This window comes from Grus americana, chromosome 3, assembly GCF_028858705.1.
Source record: "Grus americana isolate bGruAme1 chromosome 3, bGruAme1.mat, whole genome shotgun sequence".
Lineage (NCBI taxonomy): Eukaryota > Metazoa > Chordata > Aves > Gruiformes > Gruidae > Grus > Grus americana.
In genome coordinates, this window is record NC_072854.1 from 81,838,559 (window position 1) to 81,858,313 (window position 19,755).

The 19,755-nt window shown below is 35.2% G+C and overlaps 1 protein-coding gene across 7 annotated transcripts in view; it reads right to left on the bottom strand.

Annotated features, from left to right (window-relative positions):
- The window catches only part of SIPA1L2 (signal induced proliferation associated 1 like 2), a 224,505-nt gene that overhangs the window by 110,177 nt on the left and 94,573 nt on the right, over nucleotides 1-19,755 (bottom strand). For 6 of the 7 annotated variants that reach the window (XM_054821154.1, XM_054821160.1, XM_054821159.1 and 3 more), the window contains one exon: nucleotides 3,205-3,277. The exons of the other annotated variant lie outside the window; for it this stretch is intronic. The gene's annotated coding sequence lies outside the window, so the exon portion shown is untranslated. The remainder of the gene's footprint in view (nucleotides 1-3,204; nucleotides 3,278-19,755) is intronic. 7 annotated transcript variants of the gene reach the window in all.

A 19,755-nucleotide genomic window follows, 5' to 3' on the forward strand; every position in this document is an offset into this window, starting at 1 on the left:
GGTTATCATGCAATACTAGACTAGATTTACCAGTGTTAAGGTCTCATTTACTACATAATTAGCATTATTCAAGTGCAGATATTCTTGACAACATATAATAAAAAACGTTACAGTATTGTCCTCTCAGTCAGACTATTGCTGAAGCAAAACACACTGAAAAGTATGAAAAGTACTACTACTATGAAAAGTAGTAGGTAAGATTTTCAGAGGTATGTTCTACACTGCCATTAATATAACAGAGCTTCATCAGGCTCAGTAACACAGGAGCCTGGTGAACTTATTTCATATTACAGAACAGAACATTTATTGAAAAATGGAGTCTTAGATGAGAAGGGGAAAGAAACTATTAAGTTGATGTGAGCAAAGGAAGCCACTTAAAACCTGATAAATGATAACAAGTAGCTATTGAGCATTCACCTAGTTTAACTGCTGTAGCGCACAAGAGGGCAGAGGGGCTCAGGTGGCTGGACAGAAAGTTCAATTTTGTTTCTTGCATCAAAGCATAAGCCAACCATGCTAAACCACTGACAAGGAAGGTCAATTATTCAGACTCCCCTAAGTCTACAATTCTTTCAATAGATTGACAAACTAGTACAGAATCCAAAGGCAGTTATCTTACTTCATACAAATCTCTGAATGCATAATAAATTTAAAATAAAGTTTAAAAAATAAATCAATTCTTCTTTCACAATTTTATTTCCTGGAAACAATATGTAGTTGGGAATGAAAGTTAGAAGTTTTACTGATATCATCAATATGATACAGACAGAAAACTACACTGGGAAAAAAGTACAAACTGCAATTGCATGTAGAGTATTATAAAGTATAAAGCAAAAATTATCTTCAAGCCTGCATTTGGAACACCTGGAATATTCTGGAAGGACAGTCTTGTTCTGTATCTTCAACAGGCATGGGTACTTCACAAGCAGCTGTTAGAAATTCTGCCCTCTCTGCTCTGTCTCCCAGGTCTGGCTGGCCTCCCTAGTCAGATACCTCATCGATGCTGTAGATGTCTGTCACAGGAACTGCATGACTATACCTGGCTCAGTCAGAAAGAAAACTATTGCCTCACACCAGATGCAGCCTAGTCAGAAACGCTGGCCACCAGCACAGACATGAGATGCTTGAATGCCAGCTTTTACAAGCTTAGTTTGCCTCCTAGGCAAATATAGTTTAGTGTTGAACTTACAAACAACAAAAGATTTTGGGACAGTTCCATTTAAACAAAAAGAAAGAAAGAAAGAGATTCTAGTTTTATTTTCCTGCCCCAAAATAGGAATATTTTAGAAAAAAAAATCATCTACTCTTATTAAACCCAAAATTTCAGTTATAACAATAATTAGGAAAAAAGCTAAATTAGACTAGTTTCTCAGAACATTTACTTATTTTCCCAGGTATGAAGGTATATAACTCCTTTTTGTGCTTTGTGCAAAAGAAAAAGTGACTACTACAAAAATTAGCAGCCTAGCTTAGACAATTACCTAAAACTTCTGTTTCTGCTTTTAACCCAATTTGATTTCACATTGATCAGATCCTCATAATATTATTCTAGAAAGAAGAGAGGTAGAAGGGACTCAACTTTCCCTCCCCTCTTCCAAATCTGCTCATTGCATAAAAAGAAGGAACATAAGTACAGTACTTCTTCCTATGATATCCACTGAAGGGTAACTTCAGTGCTAACATGAAAGTGAGAAAATTTTGAGAGCTTCTCTTAAAGTTTTCAGCATGTTACTTTCCTCCTTTCTCCTACAGCTGCAGTAAAATTGTGAAATCCTGAGTTACATCAAAATGTAGCCTTAAATCTACAAATACTTATTACCTCTTACCTTTAATTTTTGGTACATACCTCTAATACATGCTTGACATTAGACTGCCCCAGGAACGTCGAATGAGCCACAAGACATATTGTGGCCCTGTACAATTCTATTTCTTCTTTACAAAAGAAGTATCCCACAACTACTTCTCCCTCTCACTACTATCTGTCTCACCTTGTAATATGAGAAATCCATATTGCTAATTTTGCACATATATCATTGCTTTTCTTTTAAGTTAGTTTTCTTCAAACAGTTTGTAAGAGACAAAGTTTTTTATCTGGACCACAAGCTACTAAACATAATTCTGAAACTCCTACTCAAGTCTCACACAATTATACACAATTTATTTTCCACTTTTTATCATTATCAATATGATACTCCATTCTTCAAACAAAAGCAGTTAGAGTATATATTTACAATGTCTTACAGTGATCAGATTAATAGATATATTAACTGAAGTTACGTGGCAGATTTCTCTCTAGATTACAGTATTCTTGGTGAACCCATAGAGTGAAAACAGAATGAATGAATTTTTGATGAAGTTTTTCAAGTTTGTATTGAAATACTTCCCAATTGTTTGCATGTTGTTGAAAGTAAACAGTTTATCTATAAATCTCCAAAATCAGGTTTTATAAAGAAGTAAACATGCATGCACACATGGACAGGAAAGTGTTCACCCCCCAGTAAATTATTCATTTCTTCACTGTGCTGCAGGGAGCATGTCTTCATTAGATGACAAATTATGTTCAGCCAACATGAAGTTGGCTAGCCATAGGCTAGAACTATAAAGCAATCCAGTTGAACTAGATCAAGGAGTCTGCAGAATTAGGAGGATGACTGCACCTCTTAATTCCTGTTGCAGAAAATACCAAGATGTCATGATTTTTGGAAACTGTAAGCTCAGGATTTTCCACAAACAGCCTAATCAGCCCTTACAAAAGACAATCTTTCAACGTATTATACTAGCGTCTACTTCTGGTCACGTTAGCTCTTTTCTAGAGGACGACCAAGCTAAGAATTTCCAAATCACCAAAATTATGATTTTATTTTTGGCTTATCTGATGCATTAAAGAATGCAATCATCTTCTGTATAGCAGCTGTATAATAAGCATAGCCTCAAAGTGATTGTACCAGACACTTCAATATTAATGAGAGGCAATCTGCCAAGTTACAGATTTCAAAAAAGACTGAACTTCACTTGTATGCTGAGCCATATAAATGATTCTCTTATGGGTTTGTTAAGATGCTTTAGACATCCCAAAGAAATTCAGTTTGTGAGATACCAAACGTCAAGACAGACAGTAGTACAGTTGCCATTTTATTTTAAAGGTAGAGTAATACCACAAAAATGCCAAAAATATATTTGTGCATGGTTAGAAATTATGCTTACCTTTGGCTAGAATGATTCCCAAAGGATGCCAACTTGAGTCACTTTTTTTCTGATATCAGTAAAATGGAGATACCTACAAATCAAATGAGAAAGGTTTGTTTGGGTTTTTTAATTTTTAGGTGAACATGTCTGCTTATGGCACTAAGGCATAAGTAAAACCAATAATCTTAAATGAACACTCATATAAAATGAGAATCTACTCATTTATACATGAAAATAAAATATCAAGAACAACTCAATGGCTTTAAAATTCAGCATAGTGTAACACGTACCACATGTATGTGTCGCAACAGATAATTTAAAACTGTTGTCTGTGTACGTTACTGGCAATAACTGGAAAAAAAGCTCTGCTAGGGAAGAGGTCATGAACCAGTAGGTACTGAACCATCAGACTGTTTCATTATAGCTCTGCTTCAAAGGTCATGATAAAGAATCCACAGCTATTCCTAGAACTGTATTATAAAAAGCAAGTAGCTTAATAATATTGTCAATTACAAGTATGAGAAAAATTAACAAAGTTCCATAAAATGTTTTAAGGGAAGACAGTAGTCAGTTTATCCAAAAAGTTTAGAAACATTCTATGAGAATCTGTGGGATGGCTTACAGCCAATAAAATATCTAACACTACAAACTTTACATTTGACATTTTTACATTTATTTCTGAATGAAGTAAAATAAAAGTATATGTAAAGTAAAAATATTTTAGATAGGTCTGATCAACATACAGAGACACAGAACACAAAACTATCATCTACCAATAAGGTGATTTGGCTTTCTGTTTTATATCTGTGCTAACACAGTTTCAAAGGGAGTTCCATTTTAGCATGACCTCAGATAGTAAAATCTACCTTGAAAATACACAATGTTACATTGATATGAAAGAAAGGAAAAAGAAAACACACACAGCAGGAACAGATGCTATTTCCTGTACTAAATCACCACCATAGGGATAAAAATAATTCTAGTAAGTATTTTACAGAATAGTGCATACAATGAAAAAGAACACAAAGCCTTAAAATCCTAAGTCAACTGCAAATCTAGGTAATACAGACACCAGTAACAAACAAACAAAAAAACCCCATACAGATGGAATGCAGAACAGTTTACTATTATGTTCATTTTAGGCCTAGCCAAAACTAGGCAGCCACTTATGTCTTTTACTAGTATGTTCACAGTAGCAAAAACCTCCTGGTGTAATTATAACCTAGAGCTTGAGCAAACACTTTCACCAGTGCAGCTTTTATGGGAGAGCTAAAACAAAACTAAACTATACCAGTAGAAATGTTCACCAACTTCATTAGATAACTAATCTGTTTGCCAACAGAAAACACAATTAAAAAAAACCAGGATATTAAAAAGAAAAATCTCATTCCTAACCTAAAAATTACATCTGATTAAGAGAAATTTCAAACATAAACCTCACTCAAATAAAAGCTGAAACTAAAGCCAGAGACAAACATTTTAACTTTTTTATTCGTGAATCCTGGAAGAAAGAACCTGAGAACGCAGTAACAACACCTAAAACCCATAAGACATAAGAATATCCAAATTCTAAACAATCCTTGCATATGGTAAAAAAAAAAAAAAAAAAGAGCTGAAGGATGAAAGGAAGTCCAGCAGGGCAGATTTCTCATCTAGGTTATTGCTGGAGGCAAAACTATATATCCTTGTACGAATTGCAGACTGGCATGTATTTTAGTCTAATCTGACCAACTGGAGACAACAATTTAAAACAAAGATTATCACAAGTTATAAATGATACATACTTCTATATAGGTACAAGTCCAAACTGTAGTCTTATACTGTCACTGTAAGATAGACATTTGTTCCAATGTAAAACTGAAATTGAATCATAATCAAATACAAATAAATAAATACACACATACACAAATATTCAATAAGCCTCTCCAGACAGATAAGAATAACCAAAATCCATCCTTATATTCCAATAGGAGCCTCTGGATTCACAAATTATCTATGCCATTAGTCAGCATAGAGGGAGAACCAGAAAAGTAAATACACGAGCGCAAAACAATTGCAAAAATGAATTTTTTTTTTTTTCCAGAATGGCTATGGAATCTGGTCAATTTTCCAAAAGAAACTGTTTTCAATTGTCTGTAAAGAATTTTATGAAAATGTTATCATTATTAATGTTGTCTTTCTCACAAAAAAAAAAAAGATAACTTCAGATATTGCAAATCACTAGAAGAGCAAGCTTCAAAATATCTGTCTCAAAGAGAATTTCCAGATTGCCTATTTATGGGAGAAGAAAGTGGAATCAATTGATCCACAGAGTAAAGTAGGATTTAAAGAATTATGTAGCTCTTTTGTGAGGCAGTCAAATAGCAAAACATTAGGCTTTATCCACATATTAATTTTTTTTAATCCGAAGTTCCTATACAGAACACTGCATGAGGGAAAAAGTACTTAAGAATTGAAAAGAAAAATAATTTAATATATTTAAAAAATAATTCATAATCTCACCAGCATTCTAAGAGTTTTCTTCATAACATATTGCCCCTATATTCATGAAGATATACAAATGAAAAGAAAAATAAAATACTCAAAGCTTAAAGTAACGTATGTGCTTTAAACTCCCATAAAGTAACAAATTGTAAATCAGAAATCAGGAATAACTATGCCTATTTTCTTAAATGTACTTTAAAACTTATTTGCAGCATTAGACATCATAAGACTCCTGTGAATAAGGTGATTATCATACACCTGCTTTTCCTGGACATCTCATCTTTTACTATTCCCAGAGTCCTATATGAGTTGCTTTATTCTCCAGGAAGTAATACATGCATTTCCTTAGCTGGTTTGTTAGTTTTCTCTTTTTCTAAATGTCTCTGGAATTAAAAACCAGAGCCTTGCTCCTACACGAATGTCACTGAGGAAGCCAACTTGGCCAATGACAAGACAAAGAAGAATTCACATAAGAAAATATCTGAAATGCAGGTAGAAGTAATTCCTGAATAGATTAGGAAGGCCAACCCTGATTAGTACTCCTGTTTGGCAAAAGGTCAGACACGCGTAACTGTTGACTGCCATACACTGCACCTCATTTTTAACTACAAAAGCATAAGTTTTCTGCATGAATCTCTGGTACTTTTGGACTTCTGTCCAATCTTTTAATATTTTCTATTCCTATTTTATTATCATAGGAAAAGCAGAAAGAGAGAATAATATCAGGACCAGACATCTGATTTTCTCTGGGCAAGTTTTCTTCCTCTACCCAGAATGTTTTTGCTACGCAGAAGAAACTCATTATAGAAAGAATGGGCAGATGCGCAGCATCCTCGTCAGGACAACCTAGTTCCAAGTAAGCTTCCTAGTGCTCTGAAATACTGTACAGATGGTCACTGTAGAGATAAGCTTCACAGCAAGTTTAATATGTCCAGAATATCAACTTGCCAAGGTCAATCTACACATTAAGTCTGACGTACCCTGGACATGCTTGACTCATAGTCTAGGAGCCATGTTTCTGGTGGGATATCTTATGGAAAACAGGAGAACTTTCATGGGAAGGAAGAAGCAGTGAATCTCTGAAAGATAAACCTAGCAAATCTACTAGTAAAGTTTGATTCAAACTCCCATACATACAAAAAGAAGCTGGATTTATTACATTTGTGAGATGTATAAGGAAGCCATTTCTTTCATGTGAAATATAAACCTAATAGTTTACTCATTAAAGAATGTTCAGGACAAGAATAGAATTATATCAGAGATCCCATTCACTTTGAAAAAAAAATGTTATGTTCAAAATTATACCTAGTCCAGCAAAATAAATTCCACATAGCATCACAAAGACTAGCTAATGCCTTGTTGAGTCATTTGGTCTATATTGTAGGATACTATTGGCATTTGTTTCTTCAAGACTCCAAACTTTTAAGAAGAAACCTTATGCTTTCTTCTACACTTAGACAAAGTCTCATTCATTACTGCACTAGCTCTTTTGGTAACACTCTACCTACCTAGAATGAAGAAAGACATAAAAAATACAGAGATAAAGTAAATGAGCAGATAGACACTTCTGGCCTAGAAGAACACAAAATCAAACACAGGCAGCAAAGGAATCATTCTGTTTCTTCCATAAGGTCAAAGACAGGGCACATGCTCCATTCAACAAGACATGCCAGAAGATAGACCACTCTCAGCTGCCATTTACATACACACATACACACACTCCAGTGTTATTTGCCAAATGAGACTGAAACATCCAGACATCGTGATTTCTGTGTGGGGAACTGGTTCCATCATGCAGGAAAAAATCGTTTCTGTAACAGGGAACACTGCTGTCAAGGCTTTTTGTATTTAAGTACCACTTTTCAAACCTAAAATGGAGTTCAGTAGCTATTAAGCAAGCAACATTTTTTTACTTTCTTCATTTCCATGTTTACAATTATCTTTTCTTGGTATTCAAGTATTAACTGCTTTTAATATATGGAGCAAAAGAAAAGACAAAAATTGCTATAATAAATTTCCATTTTCAAGTGTGACCACAGTAACAGAACTGCAGATAAAATAGAAATGGCTAATGACAAGTAATATCATATATGTATTTTTCTCTGCCCTGCTCAGTTTTATCGGTAAAGCTATTGTCTGTCCTATCAGCTTATATACACACCTGAGATTTCAAGAAAGACAGATTATTCTATAATACTTCAGCAGAATTGAGAGTTAAATACCTAATCCACAATTCTTACTGGTGATAAAGGTTTTTGTCAGTGCTACAGAAGATAAATGAAAATCAAATAGCTATTCACAGAAATGAATTTTATAACATAGGCAAAAATAAGATATCCTGATTCACGCCAGAATTATAGTTAATACGTTTCACAGGTGAAGCAGAACTTTGAAAATATGTACATTTGAAACCATTACTTTCAAGAAAAATCCAGTTAAGACATTTCTCCAGCAGCCAACTGTATTTCAAAGACAGCCAGCTGGAAGACAGATGTGCAAAAGTAACTTGAAACAGTACAAGTATCGAAAGTGCTTGTTTTTAAATAAAAGCCACATTCCATAAGCTCTTAGCTTTTATTTTGAAGTGTAGCCTATATCTGATCAAGTTCTTACAATGATCACAGGTTACACATAGGATTTGGGACTAAACCAAAGCACTCCACGTCCTAACTCCTGCTTTGATTTCAGCAACTAATGAGGGCATCTAGCACTTCTCAGGGTCAAGACTGAACCGATTACATGTATTTTGCTCTTTATTTCCCCTCCAAACACTAAACTCAATTTAACTCCATACAGCTTCCAATATTCCTAACACAATAGGCTGATATCTGTAAAGGCACTTTTCCTTCCTTTCATACAGAAAATATCCTGTAAACAGCCTATTTCCCACTCTCTAAGTGACTCCTTTTGTTTACAGGAAGGAAAGGCAACAGAAATCTTGCCATAAAACAGTGAGAGCTAAAAAGTTCTGTTTCACTTCCTACTGTGCAGGTGTTTCACACATGAAATATATTGTAATTCTTCATTTCATAGAGAAAACACGCTGCTGCTTTTTGAAATCCAGACTGAGAAATAGAAAACAATAAGGTTAAGGAAGTAGCAGCATGCTTTACCGTGAAACAAAATGAAGATATACAATAAACAAGCTATAAACAAGATCAACAATGTATTTTGTATATATACACACAACATCTGCATAATGAGACACAGAAAAACAAAAGGCACTAATATTTAGAAAGTGAAAAGTAATAAAAGCATAGACTTTAGAAAACAACAGATATCCCTGATCAGGCATTCACTTGCTTTGTATCGTATTGCAGTTCTCCCCAAACTCTACCCTCCGTCTTTCCTTTTTCCATGTAGTTCCCGCTGTAACACAAAGTGTTTATTAAGGCCCTAAATGTAAGCTATGCAAGGCAGTGTCTTTGCTTTAAAACTTGTAAAATCCCTGGCTTTTGATGCCACAATTCTTTTATATGTTGACTTGTGAACTGGGTTTTCCTTCTAAATCTGTAAGTTCTTTCTTAATTTTACACTGCCCAGATAAACATGTACAAATCAACATTCCAACCACCTCTGACTAAAAATTTAAAAAAAAAAAATCCTCCCTTATTTGACAATGGGTTTTTTTTAAATAAAAATGCTGGTTGCAATGTTACAATGTCTATTTAAAACCCAAACTAGAATTCCCCATTTACAGATTTTTCTTGGACTCCGTATTCTGAACTGCTGTACCAAAGCCACGAGCACAATGAAAAACAACTTGTGTTGGTTCAGGATGCCTGGCACCTCAGTTTGTACACTTGTTTGTGAGTTTCAAAAATACCAACATCCATCACAGTAAGAATTACATTAATCTCGCTAAGATTTATAGTTCTCTATTGCCCAGTGGTATGTGGAAAATTCAAATTCTAAAAGAAGTCAAGCAGATGAGGGCACTAATGTAGTAGGCTACACATACCACTCAGTTTAAAAGGAAATTGAAAATTTTATCACTATCACATACTATCACAATATAAAATTATATAAAATATAAAAATACTATCACAAAGTTAAATTTGCCTCTCTGTGGAAGGGATACCTTATTTGATCCAGGCTGGCCTAACCTCACCAGTTACAGGTCAGTTTGCAGATACTTCACCATCACAGTAAACATTGTTCCTACTTCTACATACCAGTCAGGCCCTGTGCATGCAGCAAAGGAGTGATGCCCCCCCAGCGGATGCACTTCCAAACTTTGAGCATCTAGCTGAGTGTAGCATAGGGAAGAGCATTCAGTTACCAGAGAGCACACTACCCAAACACCCATCTTGTACCTTAAAGCAACAGCAAGCCAACTGGAAGCACTGGGTGGGCCCAAGACAATTTGAGGGTCATCAGATAGATCACCACTGTTTCAATCAAAACACTTTCAATGAAACATGCAATTACTTGGAGTTTGTTAAAAGCAGCTTTCCATATCAAGCTGAACTGTCATGTTATGTGATCAGTTACCTGGGAAAACAAATTACATCACTGCAGTCTGAATACTTCAAGAAAGATTTGCTAATTAAGGGCAATTAATTACACAGCAGTACTAATTTGAAAAGCAACATCCATTCAGCTTTTGTCTGCTTAAGTCTCAGATTGACTGCTGAGAAGAATTGTTTATGGAACCTGCTGAGCAACCTGTAACTTTGGATGATCCTTTCTCTCAAACAGATAATAAACAGCACTTGCTAAGAAACATAAAGGTGGACAGTGGAATATAGACTATTGGTTCACTCTCTAATATAAGTAGCAGTGTAAACAGGTCTATCCTTAGGCCATCATAATTTTCTTACATACACTCAAATGTAACTATACCTTTACCCTGAACATGAAAAATCAACTAACCCTGCTCTGACCTGGAAGAGTTGTATCACGTTTTGAATATCACCTCAAGTAAAGAATATTCTTCACTATGAAAACCAAAAATGTAAGCTAGAGATAGCTCTACCTTTAGAACTTCCTTTTCAATTGGGAAAGAATTCATGCATTACACCAAAATGATTTTGTCAGAAATTAATGGAACACCCCACATTGCCCATCATAGATGTCCTTTTACCTACAATAAATTGGCAATTAATATGGAAAGTAATTATTTTAAACAAAAGGTAATAAACAAAGAGCTAAATCTACCATTTATATTTTCAACATGCCACTTCACGCACTGCCATTCATACACGTAATGTGAACACCACCTTCATTCCCACCTTTTTTTATTTTTCTTCTATGAAACAATGTTCACCTCTAGGCATTTTTTCTTCCTTTTGCAACACCTCATTTTGACCACACAGCAAAAGCATGTAATAATCAAGACCACAAAGCGAGCATGAAACAGTATCAATTCTGGCACTACAAAATATCATGCCTAGACCACAAATTATAGAGAATACAGTACATGATATAGAGTAGATGGTATAGTCACTTTCAGATCTATTCTGTCTTTGCTGCTTTTCTGTTCTCTGCCAGCAATAGCTCAGCATTTAGTCCTCACATTCATATTTTTTTACTTGGTACCATGCCAGACTTCATCACAGAAATGAAGAGGTAAACAGCTTAAATGTAAGCAGCTTGGTATAACCACAGCAAAGTTGAGTACCACACCCCATAATGAAAGAGATAGGGGCTCTTAACTGCCTTGTATTTTCAGAGTACAGCAATAAGACATTTGCAGTGCTTTTGATACTGCCTAAATACAAAAAAGGGAAACCTCATGAAAGTGTAAATGCTGAAAAAATGAATGATAAAGATCAGTTACCGGCCTGGAACTGAAGTTACTAAACAAGACAGAAAGCATTGATGGCATCCACAGAAAAGCAGGTTTAAAAAAAAAAAAATAGCTAGAGGTTGAGGTAGTATCTTTAATTGGAAATCATCAGGTAAGAGGGATGCAGCAACTGGCTTAAGGCAACTGCTTAAAAGCAGCAAATATACAGAAACTATTCACAGGTCATAAAACAGCTGTGAAATAAACCTTACTAAATTATGGTGTTGTGAATGCTATTCACAGAAGATGAATATTGTTTATATATTGTTCCCACAGGTCTGCTTAATATTTTGTCATTAACTTTTGTCCGGGGTGAAAAAAAATACTTTTTGCTATTTTTTCAAGTGGAAAGCAAGATTTTCAGTACTGTGGAAAAACCCCAAAACATTTGTTTATCAGATCTGCTTTCTTCAAGAGTGAAAAGTAGGGTGGTTTTCAAATGCTATCAGTGGAGGGGATTTTTATTTTGGTATTATTATTTTCTCTCAAAAACAAGAGTAGAGTTTTGTGAATACCATTTGTGAATTCCTTACTGTGTGTAGGATATGCCTTTTGACAGTGTCATTTGCTTTTTCAAATAAACATATGAGCCACAGTCACTTTAGAATTGGGTAATAAAAAAAAGGGGATAGAGAATGAACAAAACCTAATCAGTTGAAGTTTTGGAGTGGCTGAGAGAGACTTGTGGAAGTCACGCAGTCCAACATTCTGCTCAGAGCAGGACTGTCATCAACACTACAAAAGGTCAGGCATGGCTTTGTCTTGCTGAGTCTTCAAGACCTCCAAAGATGGAAAATTCAACAGCGTCTCCAGGCAGCCTGTTCCAGGGCCGTATTGGCCTCCCAGCAGTGTTCTTCCTCATGTCTAACCCAAACATACCATATCACAGTTTGTGGCCAATCTGGTGCCACTGAGAAAGAGTCTATCATTTTTGTAACTACCCTTCAAGCAGCTATGGGATACTCTTAGGTCACCCAATAGCTGCTTCTTTGTAGAAGTAAACAAGCCTAGCTCCGTCAACCTCTCCTAGCAGATCATTCGCTCTAAGTGGTGGGCCTTCTACCCATCTTATTGGTGCTCCCCAGTTCTTCAACATCTCTTTTGAACTGTGGCAGACAAAATCGGATATTTAACATAAATCAAGATCTTTAAGATACCATCCAGCTCTCCTCCTGAAATATCTAGTAATTTAAAGAAACTTTTGCAAAGAAAAGTTTGCCAAATTTAGAAATTAATTTGATCATTTCTTCATTCCACACAATTATAACCTCATAGTGCTTTTCATACGCACTGATCTTATGCATTTGATTGAAAATCCTATGCAAAATTCTGTACAGTCCACTTTCAACCTTAACTCTGAAACAACACTGAAAAGATTGATAACACCCAGAATTGTATTTGAATGTCTCCCGTTTCCCTTCAAATATCAGAGACAAAAATAGCATAATTGGTCATCAAATTCATTCCAGGAATATGAGTCTCATAGTTTATTACCATTGCTTTTTATAGTCAACACTCAATTACATGGTGTAAAAGTAGAGTGGAATAAACCAGATTAAACACACACACAGAGTGCAAAACAAAGAGGAATATATAAGGTAAATACACAATAGAAAATAAAGAATTAATGGTGATCCATTTGAGGAGTACAGAGATCTGAGCTATCATCTGAGCTGATAAGTACACTATAACATACTGTAACAAGAACACTTACCCTCTTTCGGGTCCAGAGGGACTAACTTGAAAGCAACCCAAAACTTGCAGTATCCCAAACACCATTAAACCATATCCACAGATCAACAGGATTTGGTGACAGATTTTGGGTACATGTCGATTCTGCTTTCACTGAAGTCAAAGAAAGTTTGTCACTGGCAAAAATCACTGGTATCACCCATTAAGTGAACTGGGGGAAATAATACCTTTTATGAAGGTTGTAACACTGGATGTTTTAGGATATTGTAGCAGTCCTACATTAAAAAAAATTGAAGCCCCTGAAAGTGTAAATTTTACGTAACAATTTTTATTTGAATAAATATTTTTTGGAGGTTGGAATGAGATAATAGATCTTTACATACTTTACAAAATTATATACAAATTCTTCTTCAATTACTTTGATTAAGGAAACATATTTACTGCATTTTGGATTCCCATTGCAACTAGAGCCCAATATTTATATACCTGCAGTACAGTCTAGGGTATATTCTGTTTGTCTGACCAAAAAAAAAAAAAAAAGAAAAAGAAAAAATTGCCCATCACTCTCTCATCCACTATTTCTGTGAACTGTTACTAAATAAACAATTGATATTACCTGTGGAGGGGCAGGGGAAGTTGTTGGGTTTCATTGGTCTGGGTTTTGGTTGGTTTTTTTTTTTGTTCCTCTCCACCATCCCCATCTCCCTGATATAGCTGCAGAGAAGGCTCATTCACAAGCATTTTATTACAGGTAATTACAATTACCACCTCTACTGCTGTTTCCCAGCCTTTTGTTCTTTACTGAATGGCAAAACAGAAGAATAGTCAGTGAAGAAACTTAAAACTAAAACTTGGTTTCTGGTCAGGATTGCCTCATTTTGATTCCTTTTCCATTTATGTTTGACAGATATATTTTTCTTCTATTAAAAAAAAAACCCGCCAAACAACAAAAAAACCCCAAACCACAGACTTTGATTGTAAAAAATTTCCAGTTTAAATTCTTAAACCCATTATTCTTGTGGATGAAGCTTCAATAACTTACTTAAATATGGCATAGTTTGTGTGGTTCTGAATGAAAAACACACAGCCTGTATTTCTGACATGCCTAAATATGCCAGCCTGCCAATCAAACTAGAAGCATCCCAAAGGCACTATTGCACAAGGAGATGAGGAAAGGCACAGATAATAACCTGCCTGCTGTAAAACAAAAAATTACTAAGAACAAAGTTTGTTTAATGTAGCAGAAATATGTGAAAGCAGTATTTGTCATCGACTTTTATAGACTTTACTGTCTGGGGAAAAGAAAAAAAAACACCACCACATTTAAATTACTGAATAATTAGCAGGGATAAGTTTCACTTCGCCATGTGCCATATACAGTAATTTTCTTTCCATCTTCAGTAAGATAGTCCTTGGGTTTTTGTATTTAAAGAGGCCATCTGTTGCTGAACTTACATAAATGTCCTTAACTGTGGAGCAGTTAGAGCTATTCAGTATTTATGAAACAGCAGTAATAGTCACCTATGAGATGGAAAGAAAAAAAAAATTGGCCAAGAGACAAATCCACTCCCCATATTTTTGCACACAGTTTAGAAATCAGCACACATCATGGAAATAAAAACAGTGTTAAAAAAGGCATTTACAATCTCAATTTAAAACTCCACCAGTTAAGATTTAAAGATTTCAACATGATTCAGATATGACCCAACCTACTTCTAAATAAAACAATAGTAAGCAGGTTTTGCACATATTTATTTAAGACCTTCAAAATAAATGCAAATATAAAATTAGGAGACTATAGATAATATAGTTCAATATATTCAAATAAGTTTTCTGTGAAACAAAATGCAAATGACTACATTTATAGAAAAAGAACAACTCATTCTCTCAATGTGTGTTTTCAAGTCATGACTTGTATGTTTTTTCTTAAACATTAGTTAAAATTGCTCTAATTTAAGGTTCATGCTCCTAGTCCCTGCATAGGAGAGAATGCAAAAGGACATCAAGTTTCTTGCCATCTTTTATACCCAAACATTTTATAGATAATCTTATTTGATAAAGACAGCAAGGCTCTGCACCTTTGTGCATTCTGCTAGCTAGCGCAGGCTGAGCAGAGCTCAATAGCTCTGGCACCATGCCATGCTACATCTTCTGCCTTAAAAGTAAGTCTTCCTCATTCATTCAGCACCTTGGTCTTCAGTGTTGTTGTGAACACAGCCTTTTGGTCTTGTTAAAAACAGTCAGTAACTAAGAGGAATTTAACCTGACCTGAAACAGACTTCAAAGGTTGCCAAAGTTCTAGAAACACAGCCTTTATCTCAACCATTGAATGAAAACTAAACCAAGGCAAACCCTTCTATTATAAAACTTCAGTTATTACTAGGAAGAAGGTTGGAGTAAAATATTAACTGATTTATAAGGCATTTTGAAACGGTGTGTGCCATCATACAGTTTTATCTCAATAATGCACTTGTATAATCGTTTATGCCCATTAAGGATGCTTCCTACAGTATATTCCATTCTAAAAACTGCATTAAGATGAAAGAGCAATAAAAACCAGCAGTCAAGTAGTACAGCACTTCCACCAGGAATAGATATCTAGCAATCAAAAAAAAAATATATATATTCTAAATCACAAACATCACTGACCAAGGATAACCTGTCTCTTTCTGCTGACTTACAAAACCAAGATCACCAAAAGAACAAAAAAGCACCAGTGCTCTATTTCAGATCTGAGTGGTTTGCTTCTTTTGCACGTGTGGAACAGATAATGAAACAGTCACTCACAGTTATGTTTTATTTCTCTTTCTACATTTCAGATGTGTGCACAGACATGCACACATACACACCCCATTCACTCACCCCTCTCCCGTCTGGCAAAGATTTCCCCACTCCCCAACCCAAGAGCATTTCTGTTTTATTTTATTTCTTTTTAGTAGAAGGCTCTATCCAGAAATTCCTACCACTTAGCTAGAATGTTGAGACTGGCTTGGCAAGAAAACATCACATCAAGACTGAGCAGTACTGAAAAAAATGCTTGAGACAACTGTACAATTGCAATATACACACTTTGCAGCTATCACAAATATCCTAAATATCACCCAGCACTTCTTTCCCCTTCCCACAGAGGAAATGGTATTTCTTGTTTCAGTCATGATTATCAGCTATAGGGTTTTTAAGCAGCTTATACTTTTAAGAACAAAATAGGCACACAGCTGCTTTTTGCTGAAAACAACAGTATTTTCAAGATAACATACTTTTAAGATGTACAGACAAAAATAAAAAATAATGTAAAAGACCATCTAATATATTTTGCAGTATGAAGAGAGTAGAATATTTGTGTTAGACACTATCCTACACCACAGGAGAAAAATAGTATCTAGTGTTGATTACTGAAACAAAGATACTTTAAGAACTGACAATGAACTTAGAAAACACAGAAAAGTCAGGATTCTAGACCTTGGCACTCTGATGGGACAAATAGTCAATAACGTTTCAGGCATCAGACCTGGCTTTAGATAAAAATCTGACTAGGACAGCGGGAGTAAGTGCAGGCACAGGCTTCGTCCTTTTGTACTGAAAGTGACAGCTGAAAAGAGTCTCTATCAGCTAAGCAGAGCAGTGACAGTTCTGTACAAGAAGAGGCTCACTCTGCAAGTTTTTCATTTTTCTCATATATCACTCAATCACAAAAGATAGCATTAAGTTTCAGACACATCTTTTTTTATTCTGTTAAAGTCATAAGGTTAGGGCATTCAGACTAGTTACTCACTTGTGAACTCCTATACAAATAGGTCATCATTTTGTCATAAACTGCTCCCAACATAATAACAGAAAAGTAGTCTTGAAAAAAAATTATGGAAAGATATACAAAGCAAGCTTGAGATTTGCTTAATATAGAGTCCAAATTCTTAAATATTCTACTCAAAATATCAATGATCACAAAATATAGATCTGCACTCCCATCTGTACTGGTCAAAGAGCAGCCAGGAAAGAGCTGAAGAGGATACTGTTGATATAAGAAAAAAACCCCACTATTTAAATTCCTCTGATATAGTGCTTAATATCTAACAACGAAACTTTAAGTGATTTTTTTTTTTTTCAGATGAACAATTCTTTTAATCTAACAGAAAAACTGAGAGCATTTTGTATATATGGAGGGTATTCTTAATAAATGTTTTCATATTTCACATGTGTTTCCAGTCACTTGGTCTTCTCGCTCTCCCTCTACTTAAGAACATCTTGAACGCAGCAAATACCCACTTTTCATACAATGTATATAAATATGGAGAGCTAAACAAATGAGGATCTATTCTACAGCCCATCAGTTTGTGGCAAGAAACTGCTGTTAATTTATTAACTTTCCAGCAAACATAGCCTTACAGCTTGTTACCTCTTAAACATGAATATTATCAACATTTCTCATAAGATAATGGCATCTTTATTAACTTGCAAACTACTAGCACATGGGGAAGGTAAGTATTACAAATCATCTTTGATTACAAAAATATTATTAAATTATTATTATTAAAACATACCAGTGGCTACAGTAGTCACATAGGAGAGAGGAAAAAAAGAAAAGTGAAGGAACAAGGAATCTCTGTCAAGGATACCAGGGTTATCATTAAACTTATGAATAACGTCCAGAGTACACATAGTAACTGTATGTACCAGACAAGATGGTAAAAGAAGCAAAAAAAAAAAAAAAAAAACCCACCTGATCCTACAGGAGACAAAATCTTTTGGTCAAATTATTCAAAATATTGATGACATACACAGCTCAATAGGCTTTCGTCACCATCATACCTGAACGTCAGACTTTACTTATTTTAATATTTCATCCATATCATAGAGTGTGCTAATCCTGTCGGTATCAAATAGAAAATAAAGGCCAAGTTTTGTATGCCAAAAAAGTGTTTAGGCATTTAAAATTCATTGAATAAACAAACAACAAACCCCATCATCTTTGTGAACTATATATGGACTTTCTGATCTTCGGAATCTCTTTCAATGTTTTTATTTCCTGTAACTGATGAGAGAGAAAATCATTTAAAGTCTAACTAACTTGAAAGGACAGAACATTCTCAGTAAATTTATAAAAAAAACATACTACCATCTATTCCTTTACTGAAAGGACATGCTATCACAGGAAAAAGAATTTTAAAACAAGACAGCAAAAAACCCCTCACACTACTCTGAGATTTCTTACGTTACATACTGTACAAGTCTCATAAAACACAGAGCTGGAAAAGGAATTTCACTAATTTGCCAGTGGTCAAGGGGCAACCTGCGCTGCTGGCCTACTCAGGGGCTGACAGCATGTCCTCTTGGCAGCAGTAAATGTAAAACCTTGCAGACAGGAAGCAAATCTGAGCACACACTTCCCAGCCAGAAGGGACACAGGAGCTGACAGTCAGCTGTCTTTCACCAGGAGGTATTTCACCAGGAGGTATGCACTGCCTCCAGCCCCTGGAGAGACAAACAACACACTGTGCCCCTTTGGGGCACGGTAAAACACCCAGGGCTTAAGTGAGTTATGCTGTTGTACCACAGGCCTATGCTTTCTAAACAAAGAGAAGTGATTTTTTGTTCCACAAGTCGGTAATGGTAAATCAGTAGAGGGGTGTGGGAGACAGAATAGACTTACAAGTGAAGGGCATGAAAAGTTTTAAAGTAGAAGACTGTATGCGGGAGGAGAAAAGTATTAGAGTAGAAATTACATTATTACAGTTTAAGAAAAAACTGCATTCTAAACAGATTTTTTTTTTTTTAATTTATTGCCAAAAAGGTTGAAGGCCATAAACGTTTTATTAGAAGCTCAGGTTTTAGGTTTCATAACAACTCATAACTGCAAGGTTTTACTGTGATCAGCTCAACTATGAGAATTTTTATATTATTGCTATAAATCAGCTGGGCTACTAGCAATTAGTTGCAATTTTGCTGTAGTGTATCCATGACTCCTCTCTCCAAAAGGCTCAGAACAGCAATTTCTATCAGTTTATTCTCAAGTAAGTAACCCCATTAGGATTTGAATTTACTTTAAATTATTGGGTTTTTGGGGTGAGAGCAGAAGCAAACCAAAAGCAGAGCATTATGATTAAATAGAACAATTTGAAAGCAAGATAAAGCATGTGGGTGCCACAATTCCCACTTCAAAGAGGTGAAGAAAAGAGCTTCCTGGGGAATGAATGGAAAGCATAGCCCTGACAGCTATTTCCTTAGAAGTCATCAATGGCTCAACAGAAGGACACACTTCAACCCCACACTGTGCACTCAAGTGTTCTCCACCTTTCCTCATTCTTCACCTATTGTCTCAGCCTCTCTCCACCTCCTCCAGTAATCTATGAGCTAAGGAAAAAAATAAATCACTTCTATTTGAAGATTTTTTTTATTATTGCCATAACAATTAATATTAGCAGCAGTTAGTGAGGATAGTCTCCCACTCTTACACCCTTCTGCTCTCTGAATTTTAAAATACCTAAAGAAATTTTCTGAACAGCCTTCCCTTTAGTCATCTTGCCATTTGTGCTCTTCTTTTATTCAGTAGCATGAAGTAAAGAAGAAAATCACTATATAAAGAAGAAAAAAAAAAAAAAAAGAGT